This window comes from Sceloporus occidentalis, unplaced genomic scaffold (genome assembly GCF_023333645.1).
Source record: "Sceloporus occidentalis isolate IW3139 unplaced genomic scaffold, rSceOcc1.0.p SCAF_13, whole genome shotgun sequence".
Taxonomy (NCBI): Eukaryota; Metazoa; Chordata; class Lepidosauria; order Squamata; family Phrynosomatidae; genus Sceloporus; species Sceloporus occidentalis.
In genome coordinates this window covers 12,540,139-12,558,426 of record NW_028316993.1, presented here as the reverse complement: position 1 = coordinate 12,558,426, position 18,288 = coordinate 12,540,139, and the positions used below count along the sequence as shown (strand labels likewise).

Here is an 18,288-nt window from a genome sequence, read left to right as displayed (position 1 = left end):
AAATACAGTCTCTGCCTTAATGTCCCCATTTCGTATGTTTGTAATTGGTGTAAATATTTTTGTAACGATAAAAAATCATTATAGGTGATTTCTATATTAGCTGAATTGGTGCTTTTGTAACTTATGAACTGAATGTTTACTGTATCGTTCTCCTTGTTGATCATTTCTCGGCTTGTTTCTCATTCAGAATTATTGTTTTGGGCTTTTCCTCTTAACTCTGAAACTCTACAAAAGCAGTTTCCAGGCTAGTTTTCCCTGATGGCTGCTATGGCAAAGGCAACAGCTAGTCAGATTTCACACCTTATTCTCTCATAGTCTTAGAGGTAAGGGCTTCTTCCAAAGACAAAGACCACAGTCACAGGACACAATCTACTCACTGAGGAATTGGCTACGTTGACTGAGATTTGACCAGTACAAAGAGCATACAAACAACGGAGCTCTTTGTACGACAAAAGAGAAACTTTTCGTCCCAAAGTATCAGGTTTGTGAATAGCACTGAAGGGAGGATATCCAATAGATCTGCTCTCTAAAGACTAGGCTCAAACCAGAGGTACTGAACCTGAGGCTTCAGCCTGGTCATCTAGAGGGAATTTCCAGTCATTGGTGGTTGCCATGAATGCAATAAATAGACTGGAGGTAAACCACATACAGGATCCTCTGTGTCACTAGTGTTAAGCCTTGTTTGCTTTTCCTACGCTTTAAAAAATCTTTGACTCAAACATTGGGACTGAACTAGTACACAACGTATGCACTTTTGAAGCTGCTATTACCACTTTTGTTGCACAATTCGCAACGATGTAGACCGACAATATTGTCTAAGACATTGTCTCCGGCAAAATAACAACAACAACATGTCTGGGACAGGAGGTTAATAAAGTACAGCTTCAGACTTACTTACAGTAGTACTACTAATTAAGTAGTACTACTGTAGCCAGATACTATAGACCGCTTCTAGGCCTTTCACTGTTTCCATGAAACAAAGCTCCTCAAGGCATGACAACACTTTAAGTTGCCTGAGCTAAGAACAGGGATGCATGCCATCACTTAAGCCAGTCTGAATCTGGATGAAACCTTATGTGTGAGTGAGCGATGCTGTATGAATCTGTTTCAACTGTGCGTTCTCACATGCAGAAATCACCCACCTTCATGTCTTCACACATCGATGTCTGAAAATAGCTATCTTTCTGCAATTTCACAGCAAGATATTTATACTTTAAGAATCTATACCAGTGACATCAGTAATGCCTAATGTAGAAGGGGAAATCAAACAATTAGTCTTATTAGGGTAATAATAATCCAAAGGTTATGAATTAGTGCCTTGCAAAGTATTTTCTGGCTCAAGTTACCATTGTAAAGGGTATTAACTTAATACGGGTTTTGGAGTCTTATAGCCAATACAGCTATTTTTTCCTTTTTAGAAGGAAAACGTGTTTATTTCAGGGCAGGGTACGGCTGAGTAAACTCCATCAAAAACAACTAGCATGCCTTACACTACAAGAAAAGGGACAGAAGAACAGCTTGACCTGACCGAATAAGCAGAGAAGCCAAAGCTCTGTTGAGAAACCATCTCCCTCCTTTTCTCTCCCAGCCAGAGGAGCCAGTTACTAAAGGCCTCTGGATATTTTGAGATAGAGTTGAAAGGAGAGGAAAAAACAGGTCTGGTAGCATTCCCTTTATGTAAGTGAGTTTGCCTTTGAGGGTCTCTTCCGTTATCTTAGTTTTTAAAAAAGTCTATCTTCTCCTTTTCATACAGCTCCGCGTAGCTTTCCGTTGTAAAAATGGAAAGAGGAACGCAGCAATTTTTTCCCCAGAACTGTCGATTTATATTAAACTATTTATGTTCATAGGGATCTGAGAGGCCATCCTTAAACAATTAGATACTGAAGAAAACCAAAAGGCACTTACGTAAAGGGAACGCTACCAGACTCGTCTCCAAAAATTCCTCTTTCAAGTAAGTGGAAATCTATTCCTCCCTGGATCTATATTGAAAGGCAGTTATGAGGATTTCAATTCCTTACCAATGCTTCTTTTTGGGGGGGAAGGGGTCATTAATTACCACCCTCACTTTCTTGGTTATCAAGTCAACTTTAAAAGTAAAAGGACTTACAAGGCTATTCATCCAGAAATACATGTGTGCAGGTATCACCCCACCACTATAAGAACCCAAGTGACATCAACAATGATCCCCGCATAGGCTGAAATTCTGAAGCACAAGGCTGAAGAAACCCCACAAGAATGCCGATAAGTAAAAAGCAAATCACAAGTTTAAGTTCTAGATTTATTGTGGGCTTTTCAACATAAAGATCATGTTCCATCTACCTAATATTTCCTAAATGGAAATATTAACCAACAGTCCATACAAGAGTATATGGGTATACATGCTCTCAAGTTGCCCATCAAGTTATGGTGAGCCCTGAATTTCACAGGTTTTCTTAGGCTTAGCGTTGAACCAGAACCCCTACAATGGCACACAGCTTTCCCGTAGACTCTCTTCAAAGCAGCTAACTCACCTGTCGTATCATCTATAGTTATTCCCTCATCCTCCAGTTCGATTTCCTACTAAGAGGGAAGCCCTACCAAAAGGACCTCCTTGGAACTTGCATCTCTGACTTGCCTTGGGGGCTCTGAGGCTGTAGGACAGGCCGCAACAGCTGCAGTTTCCAAGGACTGCAGGAGACAAATGCTTTGGAAAAGGTTAGCTGGATCACCTTTCAACATAACAGAGCAAAGCAGTTGGGGAGGAGGAAGGGAAACCTGCTAATTTGTCAGCCAGTCATCAAAGATTACCCTCTGCTGCGTGCAAGCAACACCTTGTAGTTTGGCTCATCTGAACTCCTTTTATTCTTAGCTGAATTCCACACTTCTTCTAAGGCTGAGAGAGTGAGACTTACCTAAGGTCACTCACTGGGTATTCCATGGCTAAGCAGGGATTTGAACACTGGTCTCCAGAGTCATAGTCCAACACTCAAACCAATACACCATGCTGGCTCTCTATACTATACTCACTGTATAAACCCAGGCCTGCCTTTGGGGGGCTGTTCCTGCATTTACATAGTAGTGACTAGTTGCAAAATAGTTTCATTCTACTTTAGGTCCATTTATTATTATTATTATTATTATTATTATTATTATTATTATTCACCTTTATTTATAAAGCGCTGTAATTTACCAAATTGGCTGGTTAGGAACAAAGTCAGTAGGACCCTGGAAGGCAAAGGGACAGGACAAGTTTGAGCACCGTCCTATCGAGGAGGCCTTTTCTGCATCTCCATCTTAACTGTTGTTTCATCTCTTAATCATACACTCAATAAATACGAGAAGGGGTAAAAATATAAAAAGTACAAGACTTACGGGTATTTTTGTACCAAATTAAACATAATGGAAACTTTTTGTGGGTGCACCAAGCAGCTGACAGAGGAAGTAGATGACCATGGAACCGGATGCAAATAAAAGAGATGTAAATGAATGCAAAAGGAAATGAACTTAAAAATCACTGAAAGGGAAGTTGTGGGATTCCTATTTTAACGCTTCAAATTATGTGAGTGTGTGCTTCCGGTGGGTGCCAGCAATTCCCAGTTTGGGTATGTGGGTGGAAACAGGGCTGTTTTTGTCAACATAAAACCCAGTCTCCACCCAAAGCCAGATGTCAGCCTGTAAGCAACCCAATGACCCACCGCCCACCATCTTCCATGACCTATGTCAACACTTCTGTTTGCCCAAATGAGTAATTATTTGATGTCCCTCTAGATCACGCAGTCAGCAGAATGCATTTTCAGAAGGCATGCTCACTCCAAGGAACTGCGAGATAAAGGTCAAACTCACCCTCAGATTATAAAAGATTATACAGAATATACTTATGGGCCAACTAAGTAAAGATTGTATAGAACATGTGTGTGTATGTGCGTGCCTTCAAGTTGCCTGTCAAGTTGTGGCAAAGCCATGAAGGCAAAAGGCTGAGCTAAATAAACTTGGCTCTGACTGTATAACCCTATAAGTCGATCAGCCCATATTTGTACTGCTAGCACAACCTTTACCCGGTTGGCCTGTATGTATACTCTATACACATCCTGGGTTATATTATAACACCCTCGGTTATTTTCGCTTCTTACTCCCAAGGAAATATGCACAAGACTTCAGCCTCTATCAAAATATAAAGTTAGGGAGGTTTTTTTGTGGTGTTGTGCTCAAATTTTTTATTCCCTCGCTGTTCCCTCTTTACCAGAAAAGCAGTCTTTCATAAGTGGGTCATGAGTTCAGAGATGCTTTTGAAACAAAATTATTGCAGAACCTTGAATTCTAACAAACCCGACTCAATCTATACTGAAGTTTTACTTACTTCTCTAATCCACGCTCCTACAAAGCATTAGTGAAATGCCTAAAATTCAAATATATTTCTCAAACCACACCGCAGCAGCTAAAATGGATTCCGCCTTTCTGCTTTCACAGAAAAACCAGGAAGCTTACCTGCACTTTAAAAGGAAAAATGAGAAGAAGGAGTGCTACCATGTTGTTCCTCTTCCCTCTTGAGGCCCCACAACAACTCACCAGCAAAGCATTCCACCATGGGGCAAAGTACAGTGACAGGAACAGCAGAGATACTACACGCAGCTTAGCTTACTATGAAATAAGGTTCTGTTCAGTTTACGAGTATCTAACTAGAAGTTACCAAGTGTTAATGGCAAGTGTTGCATTTAGCCAAGTCTACAATCCTAAACCACAAGCTCTTTAGAAAAAATAAATGCCACAGACTACTGAGAATCTCAGTAACCGAGAATCTCAGAAGATTGCCTGGCTTGTCTTACACACAAAAACCCAGTAAGGCTGTCTCACCTTTCTGACACAATGGAGGGGAAAGCATTACCTTCGCTGACACCTTGAGTGCCAAAACCAAAGCTACACCATGAAATATCATAGTCAAAGAATCACAGAGTTGGAAGAGACCACAAAGGCCATCCAGTCCAATCCTTATTCTGCCATGCAGGAACTCACAATCAAAGCACCCCCAACAAATAGCCACCCAGACTCTGTTTTAAACCATCCAAAGAAGGAGTCTAGACTGACCAGTAAATTTTCAAGGAAATATTAGTCGATATCACCAGCACTGTATTGTGAGAATCATCAACCTTAGAGCCAGGACGGTAACCTAATGCAAATGTGGTCAAAACAGCCTCGGTTTCGGCCACTGCAAAAAGTAAATCAAGCACAGAGCCAAGCAAACGATCTTGACGGTTCCTCACGTCTCCTGAATGAAGTGCTACAGTTATAAGAAGCCCCTCTTAAACACTCCGGCGAAGCTAACCCAATCCCTCTCCCCCACAAAGAAAGCCACTTGCGGGTTTTACCTGGCATCTACCCCCACCTCTTCCAGCCCCACAGAAGCAATCCGGTCCCATCCAGGGCTGACCAAAGATAACATTTCTGTGCTTTGACTCACAGAGGGAGGTGCTTCATCTTCCTTACTACTGCAGTTCTGAGTCACAACCTGCTCGGCTCATTCAACAACCAGAGGGTGGGCGTGTTTTTCATTTTCAATTCACACGGGAGCCTGAGTGCCAGCCTGTTCCTGGGTCCTAAAAATGAGGCACAGACAGCTGCCCAGCATGAGGAAAGTGGCTTTGTGACTAAGCAACCCAGTGAAACAAAGGAGCTACCAAGAGGGTTCAAGTGGCAATGACCTCTGCTCTGGTGTCACAAACCCTGGCACTTAGTTCATTTCCAGCACTAAGCCACCCCTACCCCACACATCACTTCCTCATATTTGCTTGGTCCTTTATCACCTGGCCCTTCTCCTATTGTACTTCCACACTTGCCTTTACTACTCTAGGTGTTGACTATTCAGAGGTTTCTGCCTCCATTTCTTTCCCACACGGTCTCTTCCTGTTCTCTCAGTCACCTGTGGCACACCTAACACACATGGCCTTAAACTGCGTTCCCAGTGTCTTTTGCCCCAGGTCTAACCTTCTGCTGTAGCACACTCCCAACTCTCCTTGGTACTCCAGAGCTGTCACTCACCTGTAAAGACTTCCCTCAACTCCGCTGTCTCCTGTACAGATCTGCCATAAACCGCCTTCTGCTTTTCTACTCCAAGTTAATTCCTCCAGCTACAGGTATCCCATTTATATCTTTTCTGCCCCTGGTTTTATGCTCCCATTGCATCTTTCCATGGTCTGGATCTATAGGTTTCCCTATAGGAAATCCTTTGGTACAAAGCCACTTACTTGGACTACTGCTGCTGCCTTTCTGCAATCAAATGCCAAGAAAATCTGAAGAACTACCCATGCCCCCTTATGCTGCGACTCACCCATCACAGCAACCAAGCCTTGTTGCATTGCCCCATCCTTGTGCTTCCTCTTCCCTTCTGGTGTAGCTGCCACCCCAGGGGCCTACACTAGTCTTTGCTAAGGCTACCAATCCTCAGTTGTCTACCAGAATTGTCAGTTTTGCTGGGGGGAAAAACAAAAGAGATTATTCCCAAAGAACTTAGAGACAAAAAGCAAAGCATTCTACAAATACGCATTCGGTAGGGATAGGGACACAGGACCTCAGTGAATGTGGAAAAACCGCAAACAACAAAAACACTGTGTTTTTACCTGAGAGAAAACCTCTCTAGGAATCTCTAGGTCCTCCAGGACCTAGAGGTCCTCCATCTACCAGACTTTGGCCACAGAATTGCACTGGAGGAGCTACAAAAGCCTAGTAGAGGGTTTGCTTTAAGAATCTCTATGTCCTTCAATGCAACATTAAAATTGACCATAGAGTTGCATTGGAGGACCTAGATATTCCTAGAGAGAACGTATTAATCAAATCCGTGAATAATCAAATCCGCAAATGTCAAAGCCGCAAACGTGGAGAGATGAGTATAATACACACATTTTGAACATTTCCTTTATCAAGTATTTTCCTTCTTCAACGTTTCCATCCCTGACACTGCAACCATTTCCAAAGCAATTGCTGTGTTAACTTTGTGGCAGCAGAAGCAACAAAGAGTTCGGTGGCTCCCTAAAAGTTATCAAATTTACTGCCTAAGTTTTCACAAAATGCCATTCCCTTCATTGGATGTATGAAGCCTTATCTAGGACACATGACATACATAGATTACAGGTGGGGCTGGTAAGCCGTGAACAGTGAACTTCAAGAGATATTTAACGCAAAAAGAACTGAAAGGAACAATTATGTTATTGAACAACTGTATCTATTCACAAATGGCGTTGCTGATAATGCATAGCAACACACATAAGATGATAATAAAGTGCTATCTCTACCCAGACTGTGAGTAACAGTTGGAATTTATATTTTCAAAATGGGATGTCAACTTTTCCGTTTCTCCTTTTCAGTAGCCAGCAAAAGGGGCCTAACTCCAACTTCCCACCACTTTCCATCTGTAATCAAATACAGCCACAATTTGCTTGATAGAAAACTGGAAAGCTTGCACAATATTTTGTGACCTTTTCATATATATATATATATATATATATAATCTCACTGAATTGTGACATGGCCTCTTCCTCTTGAGGAAAAAGCTTTTCTCCCCCATCCAATATCAGATTTCTGTCTCTTGCGCAGAGACTGTCATATCTGACCCATGCAGAACGCACTGCGCATCAGAAAGAGCGATTTTCAGAAACCAATGGGGAAGCAAGTGTCCTTCCATGACACTGACCTTAAAGTAGCCTCTATGGAGCAAAGAAACCTCAAAGGGAGATTGGAGTGAGGCAGAGGTGAGCTAATACTCCAATCCGTTTCCAGAGATCCAAATTGAGACACTAATAAATGTGTTAATTGGTTTGTTTCCATCCGTTCTCTCTACATTTAATGCTATATAACTGCCCACAGTTCCACACATACCCATCCCAATCAGGTAGATACCTGAAATTCCAGAGCAGCGGCTCTCAACCTGTGGGTCGCAACCCCTTTGGGGATCACAGGGGTCGCCTAAGACCATCAGAAAAGATGTACTTCCAATGGTCTTAGGAACCAAGACATATAGTTGGAGGTCACCACGACATGAGGAACTGTATTAAAGGGTTGCGGCATTAGGAAGGTGGAGAACCACTGTTCTAGATCATCATTTACCCTAATGACAAAGCAGATTGTAACCTACAAAAGCTTGTATCGTAACATATTTGTTATGTTCGGCAACGGAACAATACACAGATTAACATGGACATCACTCCTCCCAACCCATGGTCACAGAGAGAGAGAGAGAGAGAGTATATATATATATACACACACACATATACACGCACACACACACCACTCTTCCATGCCAGCATCCTAATGCTGAAAAATTAGGAATAAACCCTTCCAGAACATGGCCACAGAGCCCGAAAAACCCACACAAAAACTATATTTGTCAGTCATTAACAACAGGCATGACTTTTCGTAGCTCACTCTCAGAGCAGTTTTGCTTTTGGCCTTGTGGCTCCCTGGAGGACTAATGCCACTTCCAACTCCATCTGAGTCTATGATCCTTCAGGGATCCTCTTCTCCTGCAACGCTGCCCAGTTCCACTATCTTGCCTTCCCAAGCTGAGCGACACCCCCCTTAACTTCCCAATACAAGCTGCATGAACTTATTATCACCCGCTCACCAAAGCCGCCCCACCTCCAAACTAGGTCAAACCAGCACCAAGAAGTGGTTTTGTTGTGGGGTTTTCAGGCTACATGGCCATGTTCTAGAAGAGCTTCTTCCTGACGTTTCGTCAGCATCTGTGGCTGGCATCTTCTGGGAACCACCACCACGAAAGCGACAACTGTGCCAACTTTCACCCTGAATGTCCCACTCCTAGTTACAAAGCGTACCCTGACTCACTCCTGAGTCACATAAGAAAAACAGGCCTGAAAATGCCATCCCTACCTTCATCATCCCCAGGAGAAACCTCCTCTTTCATTTGGCCTCCCCCAGTTTCTCTAAAGCAGTGCTCTCTCCAAACTGTGCTCTTGAAGGGATCTTTGGACTCCAGCTCCCAGAATCCCAGGCAATTGGCCAACATGGCTGAGGCTTCTGGGAGATGTAGTCCAAAATGCTCTTCCATCAGCAAACCTCCCCAGAGTTTCACAATTTTGCAAGCAGCCAGGAAGTCTCATAACCGCAAGAGGAAGGCAGTAAGTAACTCTGTGGCCAAGATTAGCAGAACGAAGCCTAGGAAAGCTCACGCTGCCAACTCCTTTCTTTCACTCAGTCTCAAAGGTGCTACAAGAGCTCTCTACATATTACTGTACTATTACTATTATTGTATCTAAATGTGTCTGAGGAAGTAGAGTTAATTCTAGGAAAGCTCATGCTTCCCTTTTCTTTCTTTCAGTGAACTTCAAAAGTGCTGCAAGATCTCTCTACATATTATTACTACTACTACTACTACTACTATTGCATCTAAATGGATCTGAGAAATTAGACTGAAGTCTATGAAAGCTCATGGTCTAATAATAATCCTCTATTGGCCAAGCATTCCCCCATTATTCCCTATGGACAAATATTCTCCTATGATTCCCTATGGGCAACTATTCTTCATTTATTCCCTATGGGCCAGTATTCCCCAATGCTTCCCTATGGGCAAATGTTTCCCCATGTTTCCTTAAGGGCAAGTGTTCGCCAATCATTCTCTATAGGTCCATTTTTTCTAATAATAATCCTCTATGGCCAAGCATTCCCCTATTATTCCCTATGGGCAAGTATTCTTCAATTATTCCCTATGGGCAATTATTCCCAATGCTTCCCTATGGGCAAATATTCCCCAATGCTTCTCTATGGGCAAATATTCCCCAATGCTTCTCTATGGGCAACTATCCCCCAATGCTTCCCTATGGGCAACTATCCCCCAATGCTTCCCTATGGGCAACTATCCCCCAATGCTTCCCTATGGGCAACTATCCCCCAATGCTTCCCTATGGGCAACTATCCCCCAATGCTTCCCTATGGGCAACTATCCCCCAATGCTTCCCTATGGGCAACTATCCCCCAATGCTTCCCTATGGGCAACTATCCCCCAATGCTTCCCTATGGGCAACTATCCCCCAATGCTTCCCTATGGGCAACTATCCCCCAATGCTTCCCTATGGGCAACTATCCCCCAATGCTTCCCTATGGGCAACTATCCCCCAATGCTTCCCTATGGGCAACTATCCCCCAATGCTTCCCTATGGGCAACTATCCCCCAATGCTTCCCTATGGGCAACTATCCCCCAATGCTTCCCTATGGGCAACTATCCCCCAATGCTTCCCTATGGGCAACTATCCCCCAATGCTTCCCTATGGGCAACTATCCCCCAATGCTTCCCTATGGGCAACTATCCCCCAATGCTTCCCTATGGGCAACTATCCCCCAATGCTTCCCTATGGGCAACTATCCCCCAATGCTTCCCTATGGGCAACTATCCCCCAATGCTTCCCTATGGGCAACTATCCCCCAATGCTTCCCTATGGGCAACTATCCCCCAATGCTTCCCTATGGGCAACTATCCCCCAATGCTTCCCTATGGGCAACTATCCCCCAATGCTTCCCTATGGGCAACTATCCCCCAATGCTTCCCTATGGGCAAATATCCCCCAATGCTTCCCTATGGGCAAATATCCCCCAATGCTTCCCTATGGGCAACTATCCCCCAATGCTTCCCTATGGGCAAATATCCCCCAATGCTTCCCTATGGGCAAATATCCCCCAATGCTTCCCTATGGGCAAATATCCCCCAATGCTTCCCTATGGGCAAATATCCCCCAATGCTTCCCTATGGGCAAATATCCCCCAATGCTTCCCTATGGGCAAATATCCCCCAATGCTTCCCTATGGGCAAATATCCCCCAATGCTTCCCTATGGGCAAATATCCCCCAATGCTTCCCTATGGGCAAATATCCCCCAATGCTTCCCTATGGGCAAATATCCCCCAATGCTTCCCTATGGGCAAATATCCCCCAATGCTTCCCTATGGGCAAATATCCCCCAATGCTTCCCTATGGGCAAATATCCCCCAATGCTTCCCTATGGGCAAATATCCCCCAATGCTTCCCTATGGGCAAATATCCCCCAATGCTTCCCTATGGGCAAATATCCCCCAATGCTTCCCTATGGGCAAATATCCCCCAATGCTTCCCTATGGGCAAATATCCCCCAATGCTTCCCTATGGGCAAATATCCCCCAATGCTTCCCTATGGGCAAATATCCCCCAATGCTTCCCTATGGGCAAATATCCCCCAATGCTTCCCTATGGGCAAATATCCCCCAATGCTTCCCTATGGGCAAATATCCCCCAATGCTTCCCTATGGGCAAATATCCCCCAATGCTTCCCTATGGGCAAATATCCCCCAATGCTTCCCTATGGGCAAATATCCCCCAATGCTTCCCTATGGGCAAATATCCCCCAATGCTTCCCTATGGGCAAATATCCCCCAATGCTTCCCTATGGGCAAATATCCCCCAGTGCTTCCCTATGGGCAAATATCCCCCAGTGCTTCCCTATGGGCAAATATCCCCCAATGCTTCCCTATGGGCAAATATCCCCCAATGCTTCCCTATGGGCAAATATCCCCCAGTGCTTCCCTATGGGCAAATATCCCCCAATGCTTCCCTATGGGCAAATATCCCCCAATGCTTCCCTATGGGCAAATATCCCCCAATGCTTCCCTATGGGCAAATATCCCCCAATGCTTCCCTATGGGCAAATATCCCCCAATGCTTCCCTATGGGCAAATATCCCCCAATGCTTCCCTATGGGCAAATATCCCCCAATGCTTCCCTATGGGCAAATATCCCCCAATGCTTCCCTATGGGCAAATATCCCCCAATGCTTCCCTATGGGCAAATATCCCCCAATGCTTCCCTATGGGCAAATATCCCCCAATGCTTCCCTATGGGCAAATATCCCCCAATGCTTCCCTATGGGCAAATATCCCCCAATGCTTCCCTATGGGCAAATATCCCCCAATGCTTCCCTATGGGCAAATATCCCCCAATGCTTCCCTATGGGCAAATATCCCCCAATGCTTCCCTATGGGCAAATATCCCCCAATGCTTCCCTATGGGCAAATATCCCCCAATGCTTCCCTATGGGCAAATATCCCCCAATGCTTCCCTATGGGCAAATATCCCCCAATGCTTCCCTATGGGCAAATATCCCCCAATGCTTCCCTATGGGCAAATATCCCCCAATGCTTCCCTATGGGCAAATATCCCCCAATGCTTCCCTATGGGCAAATATCCCCCAATGCTTCCCTATGGGCAAATATCCCCCAATGCTTCCCTATGGGCAAATATCCCCCAATGCTTCCCTATGGGCAAATATCCCCCAATGCTTCCCTATGGGCAAATATCCCCCAATGCTTCCCTATGGGCAAATATCCCCCAATGCTTCCCTATGGGCAAATATCCCCCAATGCTTCCCTATGGGCAAATATCCCCCAATGCTTCCCTATGGGCAAATATCCCCCAATGCTTCCCTATGGGCAAATATCCCCCAATGCTTCCCTATGGGCAAATATCCCCCAATGCTTCCCTATGGGCAAATATCCCCCAATGCTTCCCTATGGGCAAATATCCCCCAATGCTTCCCTATGGGCAAATATCCCCCAATGCTTCCCTATGGGCAAATATCCCCCAATGCTTCCCTATGGGCAAATATCCCCCAATGCTTCCCTATGGGCAAATATCCCCCAATGCTTCCCTATGGGCAAATATCCCCCAATGCTTCCCTATGGGCAAATATCCCCCAATGCTTCCCTATGGGCAAATATCCCCCAATGCTTCCCTATGGGCAAATATCCCCCAATGCTTCCCTATGGGCAAATATCCCCCAATGCTTCCCTATGGGCAAATATCCCCCAATGCTTCCCTATGGGCAAATATCCCCCAATGCTTCCCTATGGGCAAATATCCCCCAATGCTTCCCTATGGGCAAATATCCCCCAATGCTTCCCTATGGGCAAATATCCCCCAATGCTTCCCTATGGGCAAATATCCCCCAATGCTTCCCTATGGGCAAATATCCCCCAATGCTTCCCTATGGGCAAATATCCCCCAATGCTTCCCTATGGGCAAATATCCCCCAATGCTTCCCTATGGGCAAATATCCCCCAATGCTTCCCTATGGGCAAATATCCCCCAATGCTTCCCTATGGGCAAATATCCCCCAATGCTTCCCTATGGGCAAATATCCCCCAATGCTTCCCTATGGGCAAATATCCCCCAATGCTTCCCTATGGGCAAATATCCCCCAATGCTTCCCTATGGGCAAATATCCCCCAATGCTTCCCTATGGGCAAATATCCCCCAATGCTTCCCTATGGGCAAATATCCCCCAATGCTTCCCTATGGGCAAATATCCCCCAATGCTTCCCTATGGGCAAATATCCCCCAATGCTTCCCTATGGGCAAATATCCCCCAATGCTTCCCTATGGGCAAATATCCCCCAATGCTTCCCTATGGGCAAATATCCCCCAATGCTTCCCTATGGGCAAATATCCCCCAATGCTTCCCTATGGGCAAATATCCCCCAATGCTTCCCTATGGGCAAATATCCCCCAATGCTTCCCTATGGGCAAATATCCCCCAATGCTTCCCTATGGGCAAATATCCCCCAATGCTTCCCTATGGGCAAATATCCCCCAATGCTTCCCTATGGGCAAATATCCCCCAATGCTTCCCTATGGGCAAATATCCCCCAATGCTTCCCTATGGGCAAATATCCCCCAATGCTTCCCTATGGGCAAATATCCCCCAATGCTTCCCTATGGGCAAATATCCCCCAATGCTTCCCTATGGGCAAATATCCCCCAATGCTTCCCTATGGGCAAATATCCCCCAATGCTTCCCTATGGGCAAATATCCCCCAATGCTTCCCTATGGGCAAATATCCCCCAATGCTTCCCTATGGGCAAATATCCCCCAATGCTTCCCTATGGGCAAATATCCCCCAATGCTTCCCTATGGGCAAATATCCCCCAATGCTTCCCTATGGGCAAATATCCCCCAATGCTTCCCTATGGGCAAATATCCCCCAATGCTTCCCTATGGGCAAATATCCCCCAATGCTTCCCTATGGGCAAATATCCCCCAATGCTTCCCTATGGGCAAATATCCCCCAATGCTTCCCTATGGGCAAATATCCCCCAATGCTTCCCTATGGGCAAATATCCCCCAATGCTTCCCTATGGGCAAATATCCCCCAATGCTTCCCTATGGGCAAATATCCCCCAATGCTTCCCTATGGGCAAATATCCCCCAATGCTTCCCTATGGGCAAATATCCCCCAATGCTTCCCTATGGGCAAATATCCCCCAATGCTTCCCTATGGGCAAATATTCCCCCAATGCTTCCCTATGGGCAAATATTCCCCCAATGCTTCCCTATGGGCAAATATCCCCCAATGCTTCCCTATGGGCAAATATCCCCCAATGCTTCCCTATGGGCAAATATTCCCCCAATGCTTCCCTATGGGCAAATATCCCCCAATGCTTCCCTATGGGCAAATATCCCCCAATGCTTCCCTATGGGCAAATATTCCCCCAATGCTTCCCTATGGGCAAATATCCCCCAATGCTTCCCTATGGGCAAATATCCCCCAATGCTTCCCTATGGGAAAATATTCCCCCAATGCTTCCCTATGGGCAAATATTCCCCCAATGCTTCCCTATGGGCAAATATTCCCAATGCTTCCCTATGGGCAACTATCCCCCAATGCTTCCCTATGGGCAAATATCCCCCAATGCTTCTCTATGGGCAAATATCCCCCAATGCTTCCCTATGGGCAAATATCCCCCAATGCTTCCCTATGGGCAAATATCCCCCAATGCTTCTCTATGGGCAAATATTCCCAATGCTTCTCTATGGGCAAATATTCCCCAATGCTTCTCTATGGGCAAATATTCCCCAATGCTTCTCTATGGGCAAATATCCCCCAATGCTTCTCTATGGGCAAATATCCCCCAATGCTTCCCTATGGGCAAATATCCCCCAATGCTTCTCTATGGGCAAATATTCCCAATGCTTCTCTATGGGCAAATATTCCCCAATGCTTCTCTATGGGCAAATATCCCCCAATGCTTCTCTATGGGCAAATATTCCCAATGCTTCTCTATGGGCAAATATTCCCCAATGCTTCCCTATGGGCAAATATCCCCCAATGCTTCTCTATGGGCAAATATTCCCAATGCTTCTCTATGGGCAAATATTCCCAATGCTTCTCTATGGGCAAATATTCCCCAATGCTTCTCTATGGGCAAATATCCCCCAATGCTTCTCTATGGGCAAATATTCCCAATGCTTCTCTATGGGCAAATATCCCCCAATGCTTCCCTATGGGCAAATATCCCCCAATGCTTCTCTATGGGCAAATATTCCCCAATGCTTCTCTATGGGCAAATATTCCCAATGCTTCTCTATGGGCAAATATTCCCCAATGCTTCTCTATGGGCAAATATTCCCCAATGCTTCTCTATGGGCAAATATTCCCCAATGCTTCTCTATGGGCAAATATTCCCCAATGCTTCTCTATGGGCAAATATTCCCAATGCTTCCCTATGAGCAAATATTCCCCAATGCTTCTCTATGGGCAAATATTCCCAATGCTTCTCTATGGGCAAATATCCCCCAATGCTTCCCTATGGGCAAATATCCCCCAATGCTTCCCTATGGGAAAATACTTTCTAATAACAACCTTCTATGGGCAAGTATTCCCCCCATCGCTCTCTATGGGGAAGAAAGGACGGTATCCCTATGGGGCAAGTCCTGCCATTGGTTTTAATACACCTCCCCTTAAAAACCCCAAAGTCAGCTTCTCCTTGGCGCAAATTAGGGGCAAAAAAGGTAGGAAATAAACCCCAAAGCTGTGTGAAAACTATGAATTACAATAATAAATATACTCATAAATAGTAATAATGAATATAATTAATGCTCTTAATCCCTTTAATTTGGGGGGGGGGGTAAATAGGTGCCAGGAAAGGGAGACCCCGCCCCATAATAATAACCCTTAATGCTAATCCATAGCGACGGTGATGAACAAAGTCTGACGCACCGGGAGCATTGACTGGCGAGCGTCGGAGCGGGCGCCTCCGTCTCGGCGGCCAAGCCGAGGAGGGCCCCTGCGCCCGAGGAGTCGAGGCCTAGAAGCCGGGCCAGAGCCGCGGAGGAAGAGAAGGAAGAGAAGCCGGGAAGGAGGCGTCGAAGGCCGGCAGCCTCGCGACCCAAAAACCGGACTCGACCGGCGGCTGAGGAGACTGACTGACTGACGGAAGGGAGGAAGGAAGGAAGGACGGACGCGTGTGCGCACGCGCGGTAAGCTCTCCCCTCAAAGGCGACGAGACAGGCAGGGCGCCGCCAGCCAATCACAAGCCCCGACCGGGGTGGGGACGGGCCCGCCCCTTCGCGCATGCGCATACGCCACTCGATAAAAATGGTACATTCCAGCCGCCCTTATCTCGCCGGAGCTGACAGAAACACTCAAGCACTTCCTCCTCTTCCTTTCCCTCGTCCTCCATTCGGGCTACACACGCGTTACCCCAACCCTGCTTTTTGAGAAATCGTAGCGTCTTCTCTTCTTTCCCCCCCCTTCCTGTGAAAATGGTCTCGCCCACCCGCCCGGCTTTGGGACGCAAGCGGGTCCCTTCACGCGCATGCGCACTCACACACAACACCCCCCACGCACAAATAGAATGGTACGTCCCGCTTTAAGGCGGACAAGACGCGCGCGCACACCCCTCCTGTCCTGTAATGGTACGCTCCAGGTGCCCTTTTCTCTTTATCTAGGGTTGAGGCTGCTGCAGTTTTTCACTTTGTTGTTATTCTATTAAGTGGAGAATAGAGGAAATATTATTATTATTGTTGTTGTTGTTGTTGTGCAAAAATTTAATTTCCCCCAAAACCTGAAACTTTTGGAAGATGACCATCTCACCCCTTGAATTGCTGGCCCAAGAGTATGCAATTGCAACAAAACCATATATGCTTTTATATATATATATATATATATGTGTGTGTGTGTGTGTGTGTGTGTGTATATATATATATGTCTTTATTCCCCTCCCTTTTGGGTGCCATTTCCCATATTTGTTTTAATTTGCAAGATCTTTGGGGCAGGAACCTGAGATCTCAGGCTTTGCACAGTGCCATAAATAGAGGAACAATACTTATGGGATGTAGATATGTCTTGTGGCACCTTTGAGACTTAATTGAAGGAGATAAGTTGGCAGCAGGAGCTTTCCTAGACTTCAGCCTACTTCCTCAGGTGCATTTAGATGCAATAATATGTAGAGAGATCTTGTAGTACCTTTGAGACTCATTGAAAGACAGAAGTTGGCACGGTCTGCTTCCTCAGATGCTTTTGGTGGAGTGGAAGCCAGGGACAGACAGACACACACACACACACACACACACACACACATATATATATATATATTCTTCCCCTCAACCATTCCCTTCTCCTTTTGTGTCGTGTCTTCTTAGATTGTAAGCATGAAGGCAGGGAACCGTCTAATTAAATGATTTTATGTACAGTGCTGTGTAAATTTACAGCACTATATAAATAAAGCTTAATAATAATAATAATAATAATAATATATGCCATTGGTATGTGAGGATGTCAATTCAAATTCAAAATCCTTTGGGTGTGGAAAGATCAAGCTGCAAACCTCCCTGGAAGAAGCCAAGACGACCAAACTGAGGCTGTTGTACTTCAGACGCATCATGAGAAGGATGGACTCGCTGGAAAAGGCCATAATGCTGGGAAAGGTGGATGGAAGCAGAAAGAGAGGGAGAGTGCATGCTAGACGGATGGACTCTATGAAGGAAGCCATGGGAACACATTGCAGGAATTAAGCAGAGCAATAGCGCATAGGGAGTCTTGGAGATGTCTCATCCGCAACAAATTTGGATGATAATGGATAGGGAAAGGAAACTGTGTGCATCTGCAAAGAGGCAAAATGAAGAACAACCTGCCTGCAAATGATGACCCCCTCTCCAGCTTAAAAGCAGTTCCAGAGGGGCCCGTTTGGGTCGGACACAATGCCAAGACAAGCGCAATGTCACTTCAGGTAGAGGCCAGGTGGGGCCTCCGCCTCAGCGCATGACTCCTGAGCAAACAATTTTTATGGCTGCCATACCACTGCCATATGATGCAGAACGTCTTCTCCTTCTTCCTGCTGATAGTGGTCTTGGTATTTATAATCCGAAGGCAGGTAGTTTCCCAGCGGACAGCAGTGGAAAAGTACCAGTGGCTTGCCTGGGTAAATAAGGAGAAAGCAGGTTTTGTTTTATGGGGGAGGCGGAAGGTTTCGCCATTCCCAAGAAAGGCTGGTTCCTGATG

General features: G+C 45.6%; 1 protein-coding gene across 5 annotated transcripts in view; it reads right to left on the bottom strand.

Annotated features, from left to right (window-relative positions):
* LOC149305012 (protein tyrosine phosphatase type IVA 2-like) overlaps positions 1–16,234 on the bottom strand; it is a 33,864-nt gene extending 17,630 nt beyond the window's left edge. Inside the window, exon 1 of one of the 5 annotated variants that reach the window (XM_089479532.1) lies at positions 16,006–16,234. The gene's annotated coding sequence lies outside the window, so the exon portion shown is untranslated. Of the gene's footprint in view, positions 1–1,142; positions 1,223–2,510; positions 2,617–5,342; positions 5,426–16,005 lie in introns of those variants that run through there. The other 4 variants (XM_089479536.1, XM_089479533.1, XM_089479535.1 and 1 more) reach the window with 4 other exon arrangements.
* Between the last annotated feature and the right edge of the window lie 2,054 nt (positions 16,235–18,288).